We start from the raw sequence: 9257 nt of genomic DNA on the forward strand, positions 1-9257 counted from the left end.
GCTTGCGATAAAAAATCCGCTGTCACCAGTAATCGTCAATTAATAAATCAATCGCCGTAGGTATTAACAAGCCCAGCTTGAAGCGCTGAATTTTTTGAATAAAAAATCTGATGAACTCACAACCGCTTTTTTATTTTTAAACGGTTCAAATATAGCAGAACCATATATCATAAGCTTAAAATACCATGAAAGACCAAACATCAATTATAACCCATACAGTGTTTGTTTTTCTTCTAGATTTATTGTTAAACTGTTCCCTTACAATTTATTGTGCAGTGAATTGTCTGAAAAACTGGATAATATATTGACCATATCCTGTACTGTATTGCGAAAAATTTGTTCGGGAAAACGAGCAATTTTTTATGGTAACCTATCTTAACCGCCTATTCCACATACTGTAAATTAGCGGATTACCGTTTGCCAAACAGGCAAATCTGTACATGGAATGGTTAGCTTACTGTTATCTCCGACAGTCTGAGAAATGGTTAAATGACAATTGCTAATTGTCATATACAGTATGAGAAACAATGCATTTACAGTTTGTGATTATGCGGGAGATGCGATCAGCTGATTTTCTTTGTTTACCATGTATTTTTGACATTCGTCGATCGGGGTGACAGTTGAACACAAAGGAATTTGTTAAGCACTGAGAACACTCGACGAAAATTTGGTAAGTTGCACGTACACTGTGTTTACAATTTCCGCTGTCACCCCCATCGCGATATGTCGTCATGGATTGCCTTATTGTCTTATAGAGGTAATTACGTTCAAATGTATGCGTGCCTTTTTTGTAGATGTAGTTGTGAAACTGCGAGGAAAATATTTGCACTCTTGCCCCGGACGTTAGTTTTATCATTATTTACCCGTTTTACCCAATTCGATTGGGTAATATTTGCATATGCAATCTGAATAGTCTTTCAATCGACGTGCACTTTTGTGTGAGGAAAAACTTGCGCTAGTGTTCGTGTGTTGAAATATCACTTATCTCTATTGCCTTATTTAAGGGGTGTTTGCAGATCAGAAGGAATTTCTCAGCCTACCCGGATAAAAAGTTACCATTCATTACATGGTAAATATTATTAACATATGACTGGTTTTATTGTTTACAATAAAACACATAGTAGATATATTGTTACTTTTTACAATAGAAATCAAGCCCATATAGTTCGTACAATAAGTGAACATTAGCTTTATTAGTGACTAATTGATTCGATTGTTTTTCAATAGTTCTATAATAATTTAAAGTTACTATCAGTAAAAAATAATTTAAGTTGTTTTTATATAGTTGCAAAAGTGCCTGCAAAGTTCTCATGGACTTTTTGTTAAAAAAGAGTTAATTTCTCAATTACACTTAAAAACAATTCGTCGCAAATTAATAACAATACATATTATTGTTGCTTGGATCATGTTATTCTACTCTGTATTGCGATTTTTTTTCGACTTAGACTTTGATGCGATAAATTTCGTCGTACTCATATTTCGCTTTCGATTTCGCTGTCAATCTCAGTCGCAGGGTTTTTGCAACTCGCCCGATAATGTGAAAGTTTTCGCCGGCCGTCTCAATGTTTACCATTAAGGTCTTTTGTTCTTGGCCCACCAGCTGGTCATGTTTACATAACAAAATCAGCTGGTTCACCGATGTTTACGTTCATCCTTATTGTTCTCGGTTACCAGCTGTTTATGTTTTCATAACAAAATCAGCTGGTTTCGCCTGAATTGGGGAAAGAAGGCGAAAATGTGTCATAAATGTTAGGTTAGTACCATATTAGGGCGAGTTCAAATTCGTCGCCATAGTCTGATTATTCGTAAAAAATACAATATAATCAAATACAAAATCACTTGACATATTTTTTTTAGTTTTCGTTTTAAATTTGAGTACAGTAGATATTGGCAAGGGAAGCTGTCTATTAAAACCTGAGAAAGTACTTATAGAACACTTGCTGAAAAGCAGGTTTATCCAAGTGAGGATGTTGACACCGCGCTTAACAGCGAGTGAAGGACACGGCGCGAACATTAACGGAGTGCGGCAAGTACAGAATACTCGGCTCTGAAACAGGTTCCAGACTAAGAATGCCCAGGATCTACTTGCCCGACTAAGGAGGGACAGTATATCGGCCTGGGGGAAACTTGGTTTGGATTGCTGGTCAGAGTCTTCAAACAAATCGGGTTACAGGCTAAGAATGCCCAGGATCTACTTGCCCGACTAAGGAGGGGCAGTATATCGGCCTGGGGAGAAACTTGGTCTGATTTTCTGATTAGTTTAATTATGTTTGGAGATGGATGGTTTCGGATGAAAGCATCGATGAGTCGCTTGAGTGTCAATCAAGAAATGTTTATTCATATGAAAAGGTTGGTCTTATATAGCCCAAAATTTTGGAATTGATGCTCAGTACGCATGCGCATCTAACTTTTCCATGCAATGTCCTAATCCAGCTTTCTCTATACACTTGCATTTAATCTAGCCCTTTTTTTTGGTACTAGCCTTACTAAATGGCTGAAGCATTATCAAACCCTAGCTTCTAGTGCCTGCGACCGAGCGTCTTCCTTAATCTAATACTTACTCTCGTTTTATTGCTCTAGCGCTTAGCCAGAGTCTTCTAGAACCCTTACTAGTTATTGCTTAGCGTCCTAAAGGGTATGCTTGTTCAATTGTTATGAATCGGCTGTTCACTGATAGTAAAATTTTATTACTCATTTGATTACAATGAAATTCGTTTTTGTACTATGCCACGACCTTCAAGCAGCGACCCTATCGCAGAGCATGTTCAAATCTTCAGTATCGTGGCCTAGCCTTTCGTTTCTGTTCTGACACTATGAGACGTTATACTTTGGTGACTTACAATGCATTCTTATGAACGACTGCGTACAAGTTTGTGGTCGTAAATTACGCTTCTTTATTACGTGCGTACTGCCTCTATCTGCAGCCAGGTTCCTTGCTTTTTTCATTGTCGGATCTCTCACGCTGCTACCGTGGAGGCAAGAAATGGATTATCAAACTTGACTGTGGTTCGGTGCATTTTTCTGGCTAGAATTGGGTTTTTAAATTAAGAAAAATTCAATGATTTTTCATTTTTAAACGAAAGAGCACCTTTTTCTGAGCCACTATGATTTTTTTCAGATTTTTAGAACTATTTTGGTACCTAAAATCAATTTCAAAGAGATTTTTTGAAATCACCTTTTGACAGCTGGGCAACTGCTTGACAGCTCCGTTCAGTACAAAATGCGACGAGGGGTGATTCGACAAATCGCTCCCATACAAATTTCAAATTAATTTTTAAATAGGTTCCCGGGCACCAAAATTGATGAAAATTTGGATTTCGGCTCAGTTTGGCATACAGATTCAGAATATGTAATTATCTCAACACCACTAAAGAAGCCAATTGTGACGAAAGAGAGTAAAAGGATTTGAAAATGACTCAACTCTAGGTGCTGCCTAATTTGTGCGTGCCATACGGTATTGGCTGCTGATAAGACGTGGGCTTAACTTCTGGGTGTATTTATTTTTATTGCGAACCGAGCTCTTTGATGGTGCTTACTTGCAGCTAGTTGGTTTGGTTTTTGTGTCTTTCTTTTGGTCTAACGATCTTTTCTTTCCGTGATTCCTTACTTTTTATTTATTCGTAGGTCAATGACCAATCGTGAGAATTTTATATTAATTTGTGAATAATTGCAATGCTTGCTTTCGTAACAGAGGACGTTACGACAAGAAAAAGATGAACAATGATTTTTCTAATGTTTTCGAATAAATTAAAGGAATCTAGTAAATAGTAAACAACCACTGATAACAATACAAATACAATTTGTTTAATGAGGTCAATAGGGTCCTAAAATTAAAGACGAAATCTCGCTTATATTGAATAATACGATCAAGCATGGTATTCTAATCGGAATTGCACTTTTCTCCAACTTGAAAAATAAAGGAATAATGAGAAAATTCGAAATATGTAAAATGGTAAATAGTTCTACTTTGACATTTGAGGTCAACCTTGTGTGACTGAGCTCGACATTTTTCGCACTGGGATTTCAAAAATGTTCCTATCTGACATACACGGTGAAAAAAAATCACTCAAAGTATGTGTTATAAGCTAGGGACGAGACAAAAGGCGAAACAAAATAAAAATTATATATTTTCAACTACTGTTAATAAAAACGTCAAAAAATGAGTAAATATGTACTTTTGAACCATATATTGTGGTTTAAAACAAGAATCCCGATAGGACTTTAGGAGCCTATTGAACCGATGTTAAAATAAACATGCAATAATATTTGTTGTTATGTAAACAGATTTCGGCTTTGAAAAACCAAAGAATTCATATTTTTCGTTAACATTTTTCTTCAGCATTTACAGATACTAATGGCCACATGAACTGTGAACGATTTATGGTATGGATCATGCGACCTGAGGTCTGACTTGTGATATTTGGCATTTATTTGAAAAGATTGATGATAGATCTCATCAACAGCTGCCAAGCAACACATACCAGACAGACATCAGAGTGTTTGACTCTTATCATAAAATGTGCATATCATTCTGGCGGCCGTTAGTGCTCGTAAATGCTGGATATAAATGTTAGCGGGAAATATAAATTCTATGGATTTTCAAAAGCGAAAACTGCTTACAAATAACAACAAATATTATTGTGTTTTTATTGAAACAACGATTCATTTGACGCTATTCAATTAATTGTATTTGTATTGTAAGAACAATGAAAAAACAATAAGATATATTGTTTTCTTTTGAAAATTGCCCTAAAAATGTCTCATAAAAACACAATACATTCTATTATTTTTCGCGAGAAGGTGTATGAAAAATTTCTCAAAATTTTATGGTTAAGATACATAACAACCACCATTTTTTATTGTAAAAGTGCCATTTACCATTCGCCGAATGGTATAGAACAATAGGGGTGATGTTGGTGTGCCGTGTAAATTACAATACGTTTAAAGGTGAATATTTTTCGGAAAAATGGTGTTGTAACTGTTGATCACAGCAACCGGAAGTCGATGGTCACGATCACAGCAACCACTGCAGAAGTGACAACTACTTTTTCTTTTCATTCTTATTCCAACCGCTACTGAATAAAGACGTTACTCAAACCACTGCTTACTCATTAGGTTATTGGCCCAGATACGAGAAGAGAGTTTTAAACCAAGTAAAATGGAGGACGAGAAGAAGTGGATTTTCGACGGAAGGAACTACGATCAGTGGGCGTATCGGATGCGTGTATTGTTGGAGGAAAAAGGCCTTGCAAGTTGTATCGAGGAATCCATTAACGAGGAAGATTTTGCTGAACGCCCTGGAGATACTGCGGAGGTAAAGGCGAGGAAGAAGCATCAACTCGAGGAAAAATGGAAGCTTGATCGGAAGTGCAAGAGTCTGATCGTACACCGCGTTGCCGATAGCCACCTGGAATTCGTGATGGAAAGGCGAACTGCGAAGGAATGCTGGGATAGCCTGCAAGGAACTTTTCAACGTCGAGGTCTCGCTAACCGTTTATACTACCGAAGAAGACTTGGTTTACTGAAGTTGAGGAGCGGTACGAGCATGCAGAATCATTTGTTGGAGTTCGACAAGCTATTGCGAGGACTGAAGATGACTGGTGCCAAGGTTGAAGAAGATGATGCCATCACTCAACTACTGCTCACGTTACCGGAACAATACGACGGTCTGTGCACGGCGCTGGAAACAATGGCATTTGAGAAGCTGTCGATGGAATTTGTCAAGAACCGTTTGCTTGAAGAAGAAGCGAAGCGTTTTGTGAAAAACGATTGTCTCGACGAAGAACCTGGCTCGGAATCTGCGTTTGCTGGAAAGAGGTTTTCGTTCAAGTGCTACAACTGTGGAAGAGTCGGGCACAAGCGCTCGGAATGCAAAGCGAAGATTGCGGATGTTTGCGGAAAGCCACGTGAGTATTCGAAGTTTAACGGAACACGGAGAGGACGAGGAAATGTGAATTGTGCTACCGATCAAGCTGCCGATATTGCCTTCGTTGCGACCTGCGAGCCGGAGCTAGCAGCAGCAGTTACGGAGAAGACAAACGATTCTTTCCAGTGGTTTCTGGACTCAAGAGCATCTGATCATATGGTGAAAGAGAGAAGCTATTTCGAGGAACTACACCGTTTGCCGAGGGAGATAACCATCGCCGTTGCAAAAAGTGGCCAATCGCTAATCGCCAAATATGCTGGAACTATCCAGCTTTTTACGCTGGCTATAAAATGACCAGGGGTGATTTGATTGTGACATTTGTTGCCGACAGATTTTATAGCTTGGTATTAGTAGGCACTATTTGCGATTGTTGATTTGAATGTCAAAAATTTTCACCTTTGTTTTGCAGTTAAAGGTTTCTTCACTTTACGTATTATAGCGTATTATCATTATTATTTTCCGCATTTAAGTAATGGTATTTTAATTTTAGCAACGAAAAACTACCAGACGGCTATCAGAGGGAGAATATTTTGCCGATTTTTTCTGCTTCAGGAAGTGCTTGAACCGTGATATTATCGTCGCACCACCAAATCGAAGTCGTCGCTAGAAGCACATGCGCAGTTGCAGCTGCGAAGTAAATTTGAATCTATTTTTTCTGTTGCGCATCATTAAGCTAATTAAGAGCAACAATATGCACTAATCCAAATTGAGTTGCGACATTTCTAAGTAGGTCAAAAATCAATTTTCGCACGTTCGGTTACTTTGTATTTCGACCAAAAGCATAATATTACGTCGAGCAACATTCCCCATCGGTTAACGTTTGAAACTTAAGACTCGACATTGGGAATATTCCAGGAAATTAAATAGTGTTCAGTCATTGTATCCAGAAAATTCGGCAGGATTTAAAATATTTGGAAATATATGGGATTATAACGAACTTTAACAAATTTTGAAAATCGGGTACTGTTCCTATCATCAAAAGTAACAGTTCTTAACCCGATTTTCTTCGATTCCACTAACACGCCCAGTTTTATCATCAACAACATTTGAACAAATCGTTAGGATAGCGCTTCAGATGCAATCCCGGCGGAAATCTTAGGGGGGAAATTTGAAGGAATGTTGGGATAATTCTGAAGCAAATTTTCTACAGTATATTATTTGAACTTTTCATGAAATGCACAGAGCTACAGATTTTTTTAAGGGTATTAGAACCCTTCCGGCATTCCCCCCGAATTCCCCGGATTTGTTATGAACTCCACCACGTTTCGTCCTCCAAGATAGTTTAAATAGATTTTCCACAGAAACACCCTCTTCCGCCTTTAAACATCCAGCATATGAAAAGTCACAACCAGAATCGATGCTCAATTTTATTAGTATACTTTAAAAAAATAGCTTGGGTTGCAAGAGGCACAATCCGGGTACTATACAATAATGAAATAATTCCATATCTTCAACAAACGCAGTATAATATTGTTCCGAGACCCTCGACAGTTCGTCTCCCACTTTATCTGCAGATAGAAATTCTTTATGACTTTTGAATCCCAACTTGTAATACCAAACAATAGCTTCTACTGAAACCTAGAAAGAAAAATATAGAATTAGTTTGAGAACTGAATAAATTTCACATTGTTATACAGACGTGAAAATTGTTGACGTTTCAGCATCAACAAAAAAGTTACTCAGCATACTTTGATCAAACCATAATATCCAGCTTTCCACGCTCGCCATAATGGCGGATGCTATAAAACAATTTGACAGCATCTGTGCCCCAGTTAACGCAACGACTTATTTCACCCATAGCAACCTGTGATAAACAAATTTTTCTCTTGGTTTCTTTTCCAACCAGGCAAAAGATTCGTTTCCACATGAAATATTAAGTTTTAAAACAAGTATTTTTTCTAGCCTGGAGCCTGGATTAATTAATATCATATAAAACTCTCGATAATGGACACCGAAACGGAAAGGGGACACCGATTGAAACTCCAGGCTGCTATTATAGACTGTGTGACCAACGGCAGCCGGCGGGCTGGGCTTAAATGGTAACTTTCGGTCCTCGAGTCCCAGGGTCCTTTGGAGGTTTTGTAGAGAAGTTTTAGAACGTAATTGACTGATTTTGGGAATTAGATCAAGAATTTATATTTACTCTTGAAATTCTAAATAACATAGATACTGGTGGGGCGATTCCAACGACGGTAAAGGCCAGCGCAAGCACATACCGATGATGGTACCCCAGGTTAACGGGGTCGACGAGGATCATGGTCAGTCAAGAAGACCGACGCCGGGGACCAAAACGTGGGCTAGCGAGTACGGCCGCTGAAGGGGTCAGCGAGGGAGGCCGATAACTGCGATTACCGTAGAAGGATGAAGGTAGCGTGGTGACTTGATAAAGAGGGCGAGAAATTCTATCCGGATCAACAGTCCGTGGCCAGCCAAGATGAACGGTGCCGGAGCCAAAACGTAGGCCAACGAGGGTAACCGCCGAAGGAGGATGGCAATGGGAAGCCGTTAACAGCGAATGCCGTAGCGAATGCCATAACTGTCCATGTTTTTGTGATTGATTAATCATGATTTTTAATCAATGAGCCATTTTTAATCATTAATCATAACCAATAATCACAGATAAAACCAAATTTATTCATAATTCATAATCTTTAATCATCCTCAAAATCAAATTAATCATTAATCATAATCAATAATCACTAAAATAAAAATTTTAATTTTCAATTATTAATCATGATTAAAATTTTTGTTAATCATGATTAATGAATGCTCTGTGTCTAACCATATTAGTCATTTTCTATGATGACTATTCGCGACTACGAATGTGCGTGAAGGTTACGGACGAAAAAAAAACGAGAGGGAAATATTTTTTTGCTTTTTTTCACGCACATTCTGATAGTTTCTTACAAGGTTTGGACAGTGTGACAGAGTTGGAAATTGGAATCTCTTTCAACTTCGGCGTCGCTTATAACGAGTAATTAGGCTCGTAGTAAAGAGCTTCAAGTGATTTACATTCATATTTATTTGGTACAGCATGAATATTGACTTTGCCTGATACACTATCTCTAGTGGTTTATCTGAGGACAGTTTCTCTAGCTCCGGGAAAGTCATCGTTAGGACCTCCTGTGGACACGCGAGGCCAGCGCCTGTAGCTTACGACGAGACCACTGCTGACCGTTTGTGCCATCAGGAATTGCCAGCCATCCGTTGTTGATGCGGTGCTCACAACCATTGTAAACCGCCTTCTGGCCGCTTCTAAACACCATGTGCTCACCATCGTGGAAAACCCTCTCGCTGCTGGCATACCGCCTTACTGCTGCGAAGGACAAGT

General features: G+C 38.5%; 1 long non-coding RNA gene across 1 annotated transcript; it reads left to right on the forward strand.

Moving 5' to 3' along the window:
• Positions 1–7324: 7324 nt before the first annotated feature.
• LOC134289081 (uncharacterized) lies at positions 7325–8693 on the forward strand. Its single transcript, XR_009998260.1, has 2 exons — positions 7325–8025; positions 8093–8693. It is a non-coding gene; the product is annotated as an uncharacterized LOC134289081 (long non-coding RNA).
• Positions 8694–9257: the final 564 nt, after the last annotated feature.

Source organism: Aedes albopictus, chromosome 2 (assembly GCF_035046485.1).
Source record: "Aedes albopictus strain Foshan chromosome 2, AalbF5, whole genome shotgun sequence".
In the NCBI taxonomy this organism is placed as follows: domain Eukaryota; kingdom Metazoa; phylum Arthropoda; class Insecta; order Diptera; family Culicidae; genus Aedes; species Aedes albopictus.